The sequence below is a fragment of the Nannobrachium achirus genome, assembly GCF_963921795.1.
Source record: "Nannobrachium achirus genome assembly, chromosome: 11".
Taxonomy (NCBI): domain Eukaryota; kingdom Metazoa; phylum Chordata; class Actinopteri; order Myctophiformes; family Myctophidae; genus Nannobrachium; species Nannobrachium achirus.
This window is the reverse complement of record NC_137820.1, coordinates 58,080,626-58,097,765: the sequence shown is the minus strand read 5'-3', so window position 1 is coordinate 58,097,765 and position 17,140 is coordinate 58,080,626.

Below are 17,140 nucleotides of genomic sequence, written 5' to 3'. Positions count from 1 at the left end.
CTAGAACACATAGAATATGTACAGTACAGTAAGGTTCAGTAGAGTACAGTAAAAGTACAGTAAGGTTCAGTAGAGTACAGTAAAGTACAGTAAGGTACAGAAAGGTACAGTACAGAAAGGTACAGTAGAGTACAGTACAGTAAGGTACAGTAAAGTACAATACAGTACAGTAAGGTACAGTAGAGTACAGTAAAGTACAATAAAGTACAGTAAAGTAGAATAAAGTACAGTAAGGTACAGTGGAGTACAGTAAAGTACAGTAGAGTACAGTAAAGTACAGTATAGTAAGGTACAGTAGAGTACAGTACAGTAAGGTACAGTACGGTACAGTAGAGTACAGTATAGTATAGTACAGTAAGGTACAGTACAGTACAGTAAGGTACAGTAGAGTACAGTACAGTAAGGTACAGTAGAGTACAGTAAAGTACAGTACAGTAAGTTACAGTAGAATACAGTAAAGTACAGTACAGTAGAGTACAGTAAAGTACAGTAAGTTACAGTACAGTACAGTACAGTACAGTACAGTACAGTACAGTAAGGTGCAGTACAGTATAGTAAGGTACAGTACAATACTGTAAGGTACTGTACCTTACAGTACCTTAAAGTATCCTATTTGTTGGGTTGGAATCGAGCCCACACTGTTTCGAAGGAACAGTATTTCTAGTTTCTATATGGCACTGGTCATTGTGTCCCCATAAAGGTCACCAAGGCAAGAATTAAAAAAAAGGTTAAAACTTCCGCACCCTGGCTGGTTTAACTTTTTTTTACTGGTCATTGTGTCTCCATGCATGGTGGTTATTGTGTCAAATAGATACGTAGTTACTGGTCATTGTGTGAATTATTAAACAATACTTGGTATCTAACTACACTCATACCTGTTATACATGTAGGTACAAATATCCTGATAGACATTCGCAACATCTCCATGATCCCCTGCCATTATTCAAAGAACTGATATTTGATATGTGCATCATGCACATGCATCACACACCTCTGCATTGCTAATGATCAATAATGCCTTGACTTCACCGGAAAGGCTTGACGGGTGTGGGAGTTTGGACTGTCTGTGATCCTGGTGTTGAATGTTAATGAGCTGCTTTCAGATGCTGAGGGCCCACGTGGAGAGGAGGGCCCCGGGGACAGCCTCTACACCTGAGACCCTAACCGACGTGGGCCTGGCTGTCTGAAAAAAGAGAGACAATAACCAAATCATAGCAAATTTCTCCTGTTTGTGCATGTAGAAAGCAGTGTTTCTCGTGTATTATGAGCAAGGGGCAAGTTTCGTTTGAGCTTTTAACATTGAGCTGAGCTTTTAGCTCAATGTTATCTCTATGAGGTTTTGGTGAACTTTACACTTTACATTTTATTACCTTAGTAAACCTTTTCATATACACTTTATGTTTTCAATCACAAGTTTAAAGTATTTTTTAAATCATCATGATATACAGTATGTGTTTAGTAAATTATGGTCACATGAAAATTTATTATAAAATTAATGATACAGTAGACTCTGTTTACTACTACGAATGAAGACCCGCCGTCCAGCCAATAGAACTCATTTGATTAATTTCCGTGTTCATTTCTAAGAAAGATGGCAGATTTCTACTCGCTCTAAAATAGGCTTATACTTTGTGGCATCACTTTGTCAAAAAAAATGTAAGAGTCTATGATCATGACTTATGTTTTGTTATGTATTGTGTGCGTGTGGGCCTGAGGGTTTGTGTGTGTCTGTGTGTGTATATAGTAATCTGTTTCAAAAAGTTTCAGTCAGTCTCAATTTGAACTCGATTTGGCCATGACAGGTAACTATATCTTTTTGAAGTGAACAAGGAATGTTTGAAGAGTGTTTAGCAATGCTTGGAAGGGACATTCCCCGTTTTGGATTAGTGGCAGAAAAGAAAGATTGTAACACCACTTCCTCCCTGGTCTTTCACAATTTTCATAGTGTAATGTGAACACCCTTCCACTGAATGTTTGCTGTCGTCAGGGAGGAACTTAGGAAGTAAATTATATCTTGCTTGTGGGAAAAGTGCTTCAATCACAGTCCTATCATACTCAGAATCACTTGATTTGCCAAGGATGCCTACAAGAAATGGAAATGAATTTGTCTTAAAATATAGAGGCATTGTATTGTTCCAGAAATACATCAACAGCCAAGATAATCAGTGTGTAATGACTCTTGGAAGAAGGACCAATTACCTTCCACAGTAACCTTCCTTCCACCATTAACGGCTTCCACAGTATAACTTAATGTATACTCCGTCATGAGAGAGCAGTTCTACAAGCACTTGAAGATCTGCTCTTGTCGGCAAGCGACACTATCGTACAATGCCGTACAAATCGCGCTTAACAGTAAACCGGTCTATCACGTGGCATCATTCTGGCATCAGCTTGAGGGGGAATATGATAGGAGACAAAGAAAGATGAAAGTCCCTCTTACAGATTGAATATATAGCAATTAAGTGTAACAAAAGAAAAAGAAAAACTTGTTTCTCAGGATATACATTTACAGAGGCTGCTTTGAATTATTTTTGTAGTTCAATCGAACCTTGTCAATTAGTATTCACCCATGATATTGGATTTCTACTCCAGCTAAGCTGTCAATCACTGACAATAGTATACACTTCAAGGCATCAATACTCTGATCATAACTAAGTGCCTCATGTCTGTCACACTCTCTGGAAAACATGATACTTGCATGTTTATAAAAGGATGAACCCTGCGTCTGCGTCATGTCAGGACCGTGGTAATATTGAACCACTTGATATCAAATAAAAGCTATAGTCGCAATTGGACTAGACTCAGCCCTACTAGCATAAGCATTCGTTGCACATGCAACATTGTATGGAATGATATGGATACAGTTGCACAAACAAGACTTCTTAGTAGTGCACAGTACCAAAGAATGCCGGCTTATTGTTGAGTGACAATGGATAATTATGGTCTTCTACGGGGCAGATCTTTCACTTCCTGTGTGTGTGTGTGTGTGTGTGTGTGTGTGCGTGCGTGTGTGTGTGCGTGTGTATACGTGTGTGTGTGTATGCTGCAATCAAACCAGTGCCCACCTGTGGCATTAAACTGACACCACTCTGCTGAGAGCCGTAATATCCAGTGGGAGGATTTCACAAAGAAAAAGGTGTGTTGGAAAAATATGACACGGCACAGTGAGTATATGGACCTGTCATTTTACCATACACTCTCATACTTTCTTTCATACTTTCAAGGTTGACATCCTCTGCCCTTTTGGTGCAATAGTTATTATTCAATTGAAGGTGATGCTATACTCCTCCATGTATTACTTTGTAAAGCACTTTGTGATTGTGTTCTGTGAAGTTCTGTTTGTAGTTACAACAAAATAAGAGAGTGGGGTTCCTTTTGTTGTAGCATAGAGGATACAAACATCAGGAAAGCTGAGAGGGGGACAGTGTGGGGGAGACAGAGAATAGGAAAGATGTGAGGGAGACAGTATAGGGTAGACACTAGACAGAAAGTAGGAAGGCTGCATGAGAGGGAGAGAGCATAGGGAGATTTGATGCTGCATGCAGTAGTAGATGAGCATGATTATTACGTGAATCCAGTATTATACGGTATTGTACGTATAATATACAGTAAACATTATTATTCTTGCTTTTCTTGATTGCAAAATTGCAAAAATCATGATTGAGCTTGCAAATCGGCTAATATCCCTAATCCTCATACAATGAAGTGAGCTGAAGTAGCTAATTTAACATTTGTGCCAGTAAAGCATGAGTGAGTAAAGCCGGATTAACTTTGTTGAATGACTGTGTCCACGTGACTTGGTCATATGACAAATTATAAATTAGGCTTAAAGGGATATTTCATTTTCAAAAAGACCTTTGGTAAGGCTTTTGTGACCACCCTGGAGAGATTTTTATTTGCTTGATTCAGAATTTAGATATTTGATATTCATTTTATCAGACACGCCCCCTTCGGCTGCAACAGGTTAAACTTCAAACTCCATTTTAACCATGATAGATTAAAAAACACCCATCGTTTTTTCTGGTGACTCCTGACTGTGAGCTGGCTTTATCATGGTTAAAATGGAGTTTGAAGTTACAATGGGTTTGAATAAAGCAAATTAAAATCTTACCAGGATGGTCACAAAAGCCTGATTAGACAATAAAGAGTTTTTTTTTTTTTTTTTTTTAAGTGAAATATCCTTTTAAAGAAAGTGAAAGACAAAGACAGTATGTGACTGTGTGATGTGACTAATGTGTGAGGGGAGGTCAGTTGGTATCAGCCCGGGGGCCACATGTTGAGTTTCACACATGTAACAAGGTGACGGTGAGAAGATGTATTGAAAAACTGGTTTCCTCTCCGGGCGAAAATGACGTAATCTTCGAACTTTCAATTCACATCTTTACCACATGACTCCGGGGCCTCAATTAAGAAAATGTTCTCTGAATTCACAACAGGTTTCGGAACATCATAATTAGTGCATATAAAAGGAATAAAAAAGGTGTTGGCTTTTGTGTAGTGGAAGCATATATATATTTGCCAGACCCATGAAATGGGTAGGCCTACATAAGCAAATGTCGGTCTGTCCCTTTTCTATATAAAGGGTATATATGATGATGACATGATGATGACATGCCTACAAAAGGCATGATGTCATAAATGATGATGACAGACAGGGGGTCTGGCACAACCAGGTTGACCTGGTCTAGTTTTTGTTATACAATACACAATTTGCTCTGTCTTGATGACAGTAGTTTCAGTTAAGTACTGTATTTCTTGTCTTTTGTATGTTGTTTGAAGTTTGCCTATATTGTTTCGCCACCACCATATACTGTACATGATTACTATACCAGTAAGACTCCTGTCACACTGCTGACATCAGTATGACATCACACCGTACACAAATGACCCTTATATAAGACCGGCATTATCTACCGACAGATTAGTAACAAGATGTCAAAATCGTTGAAGGTTGAATCTCCAGATATGGAGATAACCAACACATCACTCCATATATGGAGATAACCGACGAATCTCACTAAGTCTGACCTCACAAGCCCCATATTTGGACACGAACAACATATAACTCCATATATAGAGACATAGCTGCTGACATCAGTATGGCATCACACTGCTGACATCAGTATGACATCACACCGTACACAAATGACCCTTATATAAGACCGGCATTATCTACCAACAGATTAGATGCAAGCAGGATCTTGACTCTGACACAACTCATCGGCTCATAAGCTGGTTCTCCCTCCATATATGGAGATAACCGACGAATCTCACTAAGTCTGACCTCACAAGCCCCATATTTGGACACGAACAACATATAACTCTTTAGCAACCATGGTTTTACCCTAGCAACCAACTGTTTACCATAGCAACCATTTTTTTACCTTAGCAACCAACTGTTTACCCTAGCAACCAACTGTTTACCATAGCAACCATGTTTTTTTACCTTAGCAACCAACTGTTTACCATAGCAACCATGGTTTTTTACCCTAGCAACCAACTGTTTACCCTACTAACCAACTGTTTACCATAGCAACCATGTTTTTTACCTTAGCAACCAACTGTTTACCCTAGCAACCAACTGTTTACCACAGCAACCATGTTTTTTTTACCCTAGCAACCAACTGTTTACCCTAGCAACCAATTGTTTACCATAGCAACCATGTTTTCTTACCCTAGCAACCAACTGTTTACCCTAGCAACCAACTGTTTACCATAGCAACCATGTTTTTTACCTTAGCAACCAACTGGTTACCATAGCAACCACTGTTTTAGACCACTGTTTCTTGCCGGTCTTATATAAGGGTAATTTGTGTACGGTGTGATGTCATACTGATGTCAGCAGTGTGATGTCATACTGATGCGGAGATATGAGCAGGGCAAAGGTGTGACGTGTGACCGACGGACGGACGGACGGACGGACGGACGGACGGACGGACGGCCGGTGGAGGTTTTGATACTAAACTGCGACCTAACGGTCGCAATTAAAAGCAAATTAAGACAACTTCAATAACACCCACATCTTGAGTAATGATAGAAATTTGCATTTGAACATTGGAACATCAGTGTACTATATCAATCCAGACCATTATCCCAGATCTGTTAATCCTTGTTTAACCAGTCAAATGCATGCAGAACAACATAAGCAGAGAGCCTCAGGTATTTTGTACACATTTGAACAGTCTTACAGTTATAAATTGATACATAAACACAGAGGATTTTCCTGCGAGTGATGATGTGAACAAATAATATAAAATCAGACTGAACAAAAGAAAGCAGCAACGCACACTCGAAGCACTGTGCAAGTACCCGATTTATTGTGAGCTTTCGGTCACTTGACCTTCTTCAGGCCAGACGAGCGAAAGGCCTGAAGAAGATGACTCTGCTGAAGAAGGCATCTTAATGCCTGAAGAAGGTCAAACAACCGAAAGCTCGCAATAAATTGGATGCTTGCACAGTGTTTCGAGTGTGCGGTTGCTGCTCTCTTTTGTTCACTCAGACATCAGCAACATTATGAAAATCACATAAACATAACTAGAAGCAGTGCTCTTCCGAGCACAGGTCTCCACCAGGCCGTGTGTCCTGGTGGTGCTACTGTATAATAGGCCAATGTAAAAAGGGTGGCATACGTTCTTCACCATAGATCTTTCATGGAAATCGGACGCTGCATGCATGATTTGAAGCATTGTGTTCCAAAAATGTGTTTTGCTAAAGTCTACCTGCTGGTGGCGCTATAACAGGCCAATGTGAAAAAAGGTAGCATTTGTTCCTTGACCTAGAGGGAATATGTGTGGCAAATTTCACAGTAATCGCAAGCTGCGTTGATGATTTGAAGCATTTTGTTCAAAAACGGAGCAATCCTGCAAACTTTGGAAGCTAATATTAGACAATCAAGATGGAATATGAAATATCAGACGGCTCGGACTTGATCACATGACTATAGAGATACTGTCTACCGATTTGCGTGATTTTTGGATAAAATCTCAAGGAGTAATATCCAAAAATGTGTTTTACATAAGTCGGCCCAAAGGTGGCGCTATAAAAGGCTGATGTGAAAAATGCAGGGCAAAGGTTTATCCTTAGCCTCTAGGGAGTGCGCTTACAAAGTTTGAAACTGATCGGTGGAGTTATAGGTAAAACCACAAATCGGCGTGTTATAGCGCCACCATGAGGCTGATTAAAAAAAAAATAAGTGGCATTTCTTCCTCGGCCTAGTGGGAACGTGTGTGCGCGATTTCATGATAATTGTCTCCACCAGCCGAAGGCTTGGGGGAGAGTATGTTTTCCCCTCCGTCCGTCCGTCCGTCCGTCCGTGTGTCCGTGCGTGCGTCCTCGCAGTTTGTGTGCAGCTAATCACAGTCACCGTTGGCCCGGTCGCTGCCAAAGTGAGCACACACATTCCCTGGATGCCAATCTAGAACCTCTACCCTAAATTTTTCAAATGGGTTTTTTCTAGCGCCACCTAGTGGCCGATGTTTGCAAGACACATTTCTGTGCACTACTCTTACAGATTTTGTCCAAAAATCCTACAAATCGGTAGGCAGTATCTCGACAGTCATGTGATCGACACGGATCTGTCCGATTTTGCATATTCCATCTTGATTGGCTAAGATTGGCTTCCAAAGTTTGTAGGATTGAGCCGTTTTGAACAAAATGCCTCAAATCCCAAACGCAAAGTGCAATTATCATGAAATCACGCACATACGTTCCCACTAGGCCGAGGAAGAAATGGCACTTAATTTTTTTTAAATCAGCCTCATGGTGGCGCTATAACACGCCGATTTGTGGTTTTACCTATAACTCCACCGATCAGTTTCAAACTTTGTAAGCGCACTCCCTAGAGGCTAAGGATAAACCTTTGCCCTGCATTTTTCACATCAGCCTTTTATAGCGCCACCTTTGGGCCGACTTATGTAAAACACATTTTTGGATATTACTCCTTGAGATTTTATGCAAAAATCACGCAAATCGGTACACAGTATCTCTATAGTCATGTGATCAAGTCCGATCCGTCTGATATTTCATATTCCATCCTGATTGGCTAATATTAGCTTCCAAAGTTTGCAGGATTGCTCCGTTTTTGAACAAAATGCTTCAAATCATCAACGCAGCTTGCGATTACTGTGAAATTTGCCACAGAAATTCCCACTAGGTCAAGGAACAAATGCTACCTTTTTTCACATTGGCCTGTTACCAGCAGGTAGACTTTAGCAAAACACATTTTTGGAACACAATGCTTCAAATCATGCATGCAGCGTCCGATTTCCATGAAAGATCTATGGTGAAGAACATATGCCACCCTTTTTACATTGGCCTATTATACAGTAGCACCACCAGGACACACGGCCTGGTGGAGACCTATGCTCGGAAGAGCACTGCTTCTAGTTGCACTTTGCGTTTGGGATTTGAGGCATTTTGTTCAAAACGGCTCAATCCTACAAACTTTGGAAGCCAATTTTAGCCAATCAGGATGGAATATGCCAAATCGGACAGATCTGTGTCGATCACATGACTGTCGAGATACTGCCTACCGATTTGTAGGATTTTTGGACAAAATCTGTCACTAGGTGGCGCTAGAAAAGGCCCATTTGAAAAATGTAGGGCAGAGGTTCTAGATTGGCATCCAGGGAATGTGTGTGCTCACTTTGGTAGCGACCGGGCCAACGGCGACTGAGATTAGCTGCACACAAACTGCGAGGATGTTTTGCGAACATCGGCCACTAGGTGGCGCTAGAAAAGGCCCATTTGAAAAATCTAGGGCAGAGGTTCTAGATTGGCATCCAGGGAATGTGTGTGCTCACTTTGGCAGCGACCGGGCCAACGGCGACTGAGATTAGCTGCACACAAACTGCGAGGACACACGGACGGACGGACGGACGGACACACGGACGGACGAAGGGGAAAACATACTCTCCCCCATGCCTTCGGCTGGTGGAGACAATTATCCAGCGTTAGTGTCCTAGGGTTTGTTAAAGGAGCACTTCACCCATTTATCTTCATATAATGCTTCTAAAATGGCACCATTTCCATCTACTCACTACCGATGATGTCACTGGCGTAATGATATGAGCAAATCGTATTTGCCTGCTTGATTGCTAATGCCTGTGTTGATCAGTAATCTAGATTGACTAGTAATCGCTTCAAAACACACAGAGCTTGCGCAAGTGTTGCATCATTGTTTCATGTCAGAAAGACCACGACTGAACGTTGTTGTTGTGTGCCTCTCGTGTAACTTTGATTATTGAGTCCATAAAGAACGTCTCCTCTACTCTTAAACAACTTGTCTTATTGAATGAACCCACAAATACAAGCAACCGTATTTTTGTTGTTGGAGATGAAGCACTATATTATGATGATGATTTGATGATTTTATTTTTATTTTCGTGTCTGGCTGTCTTTCGCAGCCCATCCCTTACGGGATTATTCAGACACAATTTACATGACAGTTTTCCAGTGCCAACATGCTGACACAAAAATGAATAAATAATAAAGTAATATAAATAATAAAATAAAGTAATACTGCATACTGTATACTTCAGATCAAAAGTACATCAATAGTCGGTTATTCTGAACGAGAGTGGAGGGCAAGAGAGAGAGAGAGAGAGAGGCACAAAGACAGAGTGAACAAGAAACAGGACAAGAAACAGACTTGAGTAATAGGTCAGTATGATCAATCACGGTGCCACTGTATATGTGTAAGTTGCACTATAAGCGTACAATAACTTCAACTTTAATGAAGAGGCAGATAAAATGATAGAAGCTTCCCAAAATAATGGAACAGTTTGAGGCTTATTGCATTCCAAAACGCAACGTTACATTTTATGTGAACAGATTCTTCACGTGTGTGCAGAAAACTGGGGAAAACATTGATCAGTATATGTAAATGAGCTGAGAAACAAGAGGCAAGACATGTGAGTTAATAACATTCTCTATTGGTCCTCCGTGTAACTCGATGGCATGGAACTTGAACCTGCGACCTGGCCGTAGCAGAGACTACTGACCGAGCGCTCTACTCCATTGAGCCAAGGAACCTTTGTACCCTCATCAGGTATCTCCTGGTTCTTTGCAGTTGTTCTCTTGTGTTTTAGCCTTGAAAAGGTCAGATTACTCCAGCAATGAACTTGGGGTCGACTGAGAGTTGTACTTGGAACCTCTGTGCTGAAAGTCTGATCTTTAGACCACTACACCATCTCTCAGCAGATTGTTCCTGGGGCTTTTTAGTACATCCTTTGTATCTTAACCTTGAAAAGGTCTAACTATTACAACCATGATCTGTAGGTGGACTGGGATTTCAAAATGGAACCTCTGAACTGAGAGTCCAACCATTAGCCAACGACACCATCGACCATCAGATGTTTTTTGATGCTTTTGAGTATTCTTTTGTTTTTTAACCTTGAAAAGGTCAAAGTGCAAAAGCAATGATCTGTAGGAGGCCTCTTATTTGAACATGGGAGCTCTGCATTGAGAGTTTGTTCTTGGGACCACTACACCATCTCACTGCCAGCATGTTCAAATCCCCGTCCACCTTCAGATCATGTATGCTGTATTATTCTGACCTTTTCAAGATTAAAATTAAAAAGAAGTAATCAAAAGCAACGTGAATATTTCTATTGTGAGAGATGGTGTATAGGTCTAGATATCAGACTCATTGTTCAAAAGTTCCATGTTCAAATCCCAGGCCTCCTACACATCTTGTTCTGTAATTTGGACCTTTTCAAGGTTAAAATACAAATCAACTACTCAAAAGCACAAGCATACAAGCATACAAGCATATTTCAGCTGTGGAGATGGTGTAGTGGACTGAAGATCTGACTCTCAGCTCAGAGGACCCATGTTCAAATCACAGTCTACCTACAGTTCATTGCTGGAGTACTTTGATCTTTTCCAGGCTAAAATACAGGAGAACAATTCAAAAGCACCAGGAGATACCTGTTGAGGGCCCAAAGGTGCCTTGGCTCAATGGTGTGGAGCGCTTGATCGGTTGTCCCGGTCCACGGTTTCAGACAGGTTCAAGTCCCATGCCCAAGGTACACGGAGGACCATCGGGAGGGGTGTCTCTCCCCCTGTTTCCTGGGAAGTAAAGGTGTGGGGTTATGTCTGAAAGAACTCTTTCCAGCTTTTTTTTAATCAAATGGTGAAATTCAACTGACTCTTTTCAGGATTTAAAAAACTGACATTCACCTGAAAAAGTCAGTTAACATTCTCTATTGGTCCTCCATGTAACTCGATGGCATGGGACTTGAACCTGTGACCTGGCCGTAGCAGAGACTACTGACCGAGCGCTCTACTCCATTGATCCAAGGAACCTTTGTACCCTCATCAGGTATCTCCTGGTTCTTTGCAGTTGTTCTCTTGTGTTTTAGCCTTGAAAAGGTCAGATTACTCCAGCGAACAAACTCGGGGTCGACTGAGAGTTGAACTTGGAACCTCTGCGCTGAAAGTCTGATCTTTAGACCACTACACCATCTCTCAGCAGATTGTTCCTGGGGCTTTTTAGTACATCCTTTGTATCTTAACCTTGAAAAGGTCCAACTATTACAACCATGATCTGTATGTAGGTGGACTGGGATTTCAACATGGAACCTCTGAACTGAGAGTCCAACCATTAGCCAACGACACCATCGACCATCAGATGTTTTTTGATGCTTTTGAGTATTCTTTTGTTTTTTAACCTTGAAAAGGTCAAAGTGCAAAAGCAATGATCTGTAGGAGGCCTCTTATTTGAACATGGGAGCTCTGGACCACTACACCATCTCACTGCCAGCATGTTCAAATCCCCGTCCACCTTCAGATCATGTATGTTGTATTATTCTTTTCAAGATTAAAATTAAAAATAATTAATCAAAAGCAACATGAATATTTCTATTGTGAGAGATGGTGTAGTGGTCTAGATATCAGACTCATGGTTCCACGTTCAAATTCCAGGCCTCCTACACATCTTGTTCTGTAATTTGGACCTTTTCAAGGTTAAAATACAAATCAAGTACTCAAAAGCACAAGCATATTTCAGCTATGGAGATGGTGTAGTGGACTGAAGATCTGACTCTCAGCTCAGAGGACCCATGTTCAAATCACAGTCTACCTACAGTTCATTGCTGGAGTACTTTGACCTTTTCCAGGCTAAAATACAGGAGAACAATTCAAAAGCACCAGGAGATACCTGTTGAGGGCCCAAAGGTGCTTTGGTGTGGATCGGTTGTACCGGTCCACGGTTTCAGACAGGTTCAAGTCCCATGCCCAAGGTACATAGAGACACACGGGCTCCTACAAATTCACGCCCACAATTGAAACAGCGGCCCCGCTTCGGGTAAGGGAGAACGGTGAACTGCAAGCCAGCCCATAGAAAGTCATTGCAATTCACCCTTGGTTAGCCTAATATTAAAATAATCATACACGAACTGAAGACTATATTGATTTAAATAAAAATGTGTTTTCAAATGTATGGCCTGACCCTGATAACATATCTTCTTGTTTGCTAAATACATGTTGTGTGTCACGTTTAATTTGCCACTTGAATGGGTTACCCATAATGTTAACAGAGAAGAGGGGAAACGGCAGAGAGAAAACCTGTCGCTTTTCAGTGACATCACTGTCTTCACTGCTGTGCGTTTATGAGCGCCGACTTTGAAGATCCCAACCTTTTCAACTACAGAGTGGATTCTCCAGGTTAGTATTAATCCAAAAATAACCTGCAAGACTCCGTTTGGAAGAAGCGAGATGCGATCATTTCCCAAAAATAAACAGCCTAATTATACATGAGAGACAAGCATATCTGGGTATTGAAACCCTCAAGGGATGCGTTCATGACGTATGTACCTTGCGACCACCTAAACTTAAGATTTACAATGCTAGCACTTTTGACTCACAGATGAAGTATATTAAAGTATATTGTAGGTAGTGTGTCAAGATGACAGATATGCCACTTTAAAAAGGCAAAATTAAACTCATGGGACACTTTATTAGAACACAAAAAAAATCGCTATGGACTCAGTAGTCAACCACTGAAATTATGATATTTCACGATGCCTCTCATTGGGATTGCATTGGCAGCTGCAGTTCACCGTTCATCCTTACCCGAAGTGGGGTCGCTATCACAATAGGGCGGCCATATTTGTAGGCGCCCGTGTGTCTCTATGGAGGACCATCGGGAGGGGTGTCTCTCTGAAAGAACTCTGTCCAGCTATACTTTTTTATTGGAAGAAAGTTTTAATGAAATGGTGAAATTAACTGACTTTTTTCTGGATTTAAAAAATTTACATTCACCTGAAAAAAAGTCAGTTTAGGTGAATTGACAGAATCACAGGTAAAAGATTAGCCTAGTTCCAGACCCTGAATCGCTAGCCACACCCCTTTAATTTTTTTGTTTGGGCGATTAAGTGAAACGAAATGTCAATTCAGGCTGAGTGTCAGGCTAGTAAAAGATAGGATTGTGTGTGGCAACGCAGATAATGGTCTGAGATCTGGAACTGGAAAAAGATTAAGCTCTGTGTAGAGCTGCGGATACAATGAAATCATGAAAGGAACTGTTCAGTGACACTAGTTGTAACGTGGATGCAGTGAAAAAGGATACACACAGATTCCACAATAATAAGACCCGGATGTGAAAAAAAGGGGTGAGACAGCCGTACAAAAATAAAATGGCCAATCAGAAATCTTGTACTAGATGTGGAACACAACATCCTCCTAAGCAGCATATGGGAAAATGTGCAATAACTACAATGAAGACAGTATGCCTGTTGCTGCAGGAACCAAGCCCAGAAAGGCAAAGTAGACACAGTAGAAGTAGATGATGATGATGAAGGAGAAAAGGATAGGATCACTACACTGAAAGTGAATGACATACATCTACCATTTAAATTGGAGAATGGAGCAAATGTGAATGTGATGCATACTGTACATAGATAAAACATAAAAGTGACATATGCAGGTGCAGGCATACCAAAGAAATAAAAATGCATTGCCAATGTGACACACAAAGACAAAGTGATGCACAAGCTATCGTTCATAGTAGGCCTACCCAGGGATGTGCAGGCCATGCTCGGATTGTCAGCCTCTGAAATAGTTAGAATGTATATGATGAAATCATGGAGGAGTACAAAGACCTGTTTCAGGGTCTAGGCTGCCTGCCAGGAGAACACACTTGTCAGAGTAGACAAAGGTGTGCCACCAGTCATACATCCATGCTGAAAAGTCCCATTTGCTCTGGAAAAGCCTGAATGTGATTTAGAAGATAGATGAGCCGACTGAGTGGGTGAGTTCCCTCAAAATAATGGAAAACTCAGAATATGCCTGGATCCAAGATATCTAAACAGAGCTATTAAGAGAGAACACTTCAAGCTTTCTACTCGTGAAGACATTATGGGACAGTTTGCAAATGCTAATATTTGAGGAAGTCTTTAGGATTTGGGCACATGAAGCTGGACGAGCCAAGTTCAAACACAGCGCACGTTCAACAGCCCATTTGGCAGATACTAGACTCTATAGACCAAAATTAGCCTGTGTTAGGGCAGGCTAGGCAGATACAGATTTCTAAGACATTTTGGCATTGCTTCAGCTCCTGAAGTGTATCACAAAACAATCAACATGATCTATGAGCATGTGGAAGGAGTTAATACCTCAATTGATGACATTATAATAATAGTGTGCCACCAGGGCTGAGCATGATGAAACACTGAAAGCTGTGCTAGAAGCAACAAGGAAAGCAAACCTGAGGCTGAATAAGGACAAACGTCAGCTGGGTGTTGACATTCGTGGGAGACATCCTGAGCAGTGAAGGTGTCAGACAAGACCCACGAAAGGTGTCTGTTATCGAAAACATGCCGAGGCCACAATGCAAAAAAGATGTGCAAAGATTTAATGGGATGATTACATTCATGGGAAAATTCATACCCAACCTGTCAGAGACACCACTGGCTTAAGTTCGTTGACAAACGCCAGGTCGTGTCACAGAATGTAACTGTTCTGAGGCAGGTCCAAACAAGATCATACACCGTTCAGACAGAGGAGGGCGCTGTACTGCACAGAAACCTCAGAGACCTTTTCAAAGGACAAGCCACAGCAAGTCAAGGAACAGAGACTGTTGAACAACCTCAGCACACAGCTGAGAATCCATCCACTGGAACAACAGCTCAGAATCAAGGTCAAACAGTCAGAAGGTCTCAAGGACTGTGAGAGTGGTGTAAAAAAAAAGAAAAAAAAAAAAAGGAAGTTAATTGTGAAAATTGATACTGAATCCTCTATTTCATGAGAATATTTGATTATTAGCCCTATTCACGACCCGCCCACTCAGCATCCCCCGGGTGCTGAAGTCCCGTTTTGAAGGGGAAAATCCTACTATAAGCCTATAGAGTTAGCACAGAAATCGCAAATTTAATGCAATTTCCGAATAGTAAAGTATAAAATACGGCTAGCATGATCAAGAACACAAGATAGTAAACGGCACAAAGCATTATAATTTACTTTACCGTTAGAAATAACGATTTGTTGGCTTTAAGTCCAGTATAGTTTCCCCTTCTAAATTGAAGTCAGCACCCAGGGGATGCTGAGAATCGGAAGTAGGTGGGCGGGCCGTGAATAGGGCTAATTGTTTTAGAAAGTTTTTTTTTTTCCTTTTTTGAAAGTAACACAGATTGTGATTTGTGAATGCTACTGTTAAAATGCAGAGTGCAATAATTAATTTCATTTGATAGAAGTAAAACTTTTATTTTAAGAAAAGGAGATGTAATGTAATCTTATGAGCAAATCATATTTGCCTGTATGTGTTGCATTGCATCATTGTTTCATGTCAGAAAGCCCGCCACTGAATGTTGTTGTTGCTGTGCCTCTCCTGTAACTACTTTGATTATTGAGTCAGTAAAGAATGTCGACTCTTTCAAACAACCTGTCTTATTGAATGAACCCACAAACACAAACCAAGACAACTGCTAGACAGGTTTCAGAACTTTTCACAGTAATGAGACACAGACAGAGTAGACAGGACCAATTATATGACCATAAGTGGTGAAGTGGTCCTTTAATCAGCAGTGGTTTCTTTCTGATTGACTGTGAATGATGGTGACAGAAGACATGATCAGTGATAGCAATCTGACCACATTAATTCTGCACTGTCTAATTGTGTTCATTTTATTTGCACTGTAAGACAAAAAACAAGCCATCAAAAATGGACTATTTGCCAGTACTGTAGGCCTACTGTCTGCTCAGAATACAGCCGATTAATAGCAGAGGTAGAGAAGTTATAGGCCTACACACATTTGATCCTGGAAGCTGCCCAGTAACCTCAGCCTCGGCTATCTAGTACGCCACAAGTGCTTCTCCTTTATGATGAAGAAAGCGGTGCAGGCAAGCTTAACTGCATCTCCTGTGCTTTTGTTCTTCTCGAGTGGCGGTATCTAAAATGCCAATGCTCTTTCACGGCCACTGGGGAAAGTTAAAGTGCACTGGTCACAGTTGGCCGCAGCTGGTACCGGCATGACCTTAAGAGGTTTTGGAAATACATGCACGCATGTAGGCTACACACACGAACTCATAAGATAAGAGTTAAATCAATATTTTTCATTGCCACATGTCCATGACTATTTGACCCATGCTCTGCTGTACACAAATAGGCTAATAACATTCCTTCTAATATGGAATCTAATTCCAGCATAATCAAAAGGGCATGATTTCTATCTCACAATAGCCTTTACTGATTTATTTTCATCTCACAATTGCAAATCAACTTGACATTAAAAGAACAAAAACAACAACTGAAAATTCATATGACATACTGACGGGATGCTGACCATGATATTGTTATGATAGCCTACTAACATAATAATGACATGATACTGACCATGATACTGGCATGATATTGACCATGATACTGTCATGAAATTGGAATGAAATTGTTGATACACAACTGTGATCTTCATACTTGTGAGTGGTTCTGTCTGTAAGCTATGCATCCTGAAATTAGCAAACATTTACATACATCATTTGACTTGTAATAACTAGGCTTTGCTGATTGCATCTTTAGTGTTTGACTTCCTATTTATTTTGCAGTGATGCACAATATTCAACTGAATGCATGTTTGTACATGTTCATATAGCCACACACTCTGCAGCCCCGAAGAAGTTATTGATGCTCTATCTCCATCTGGTG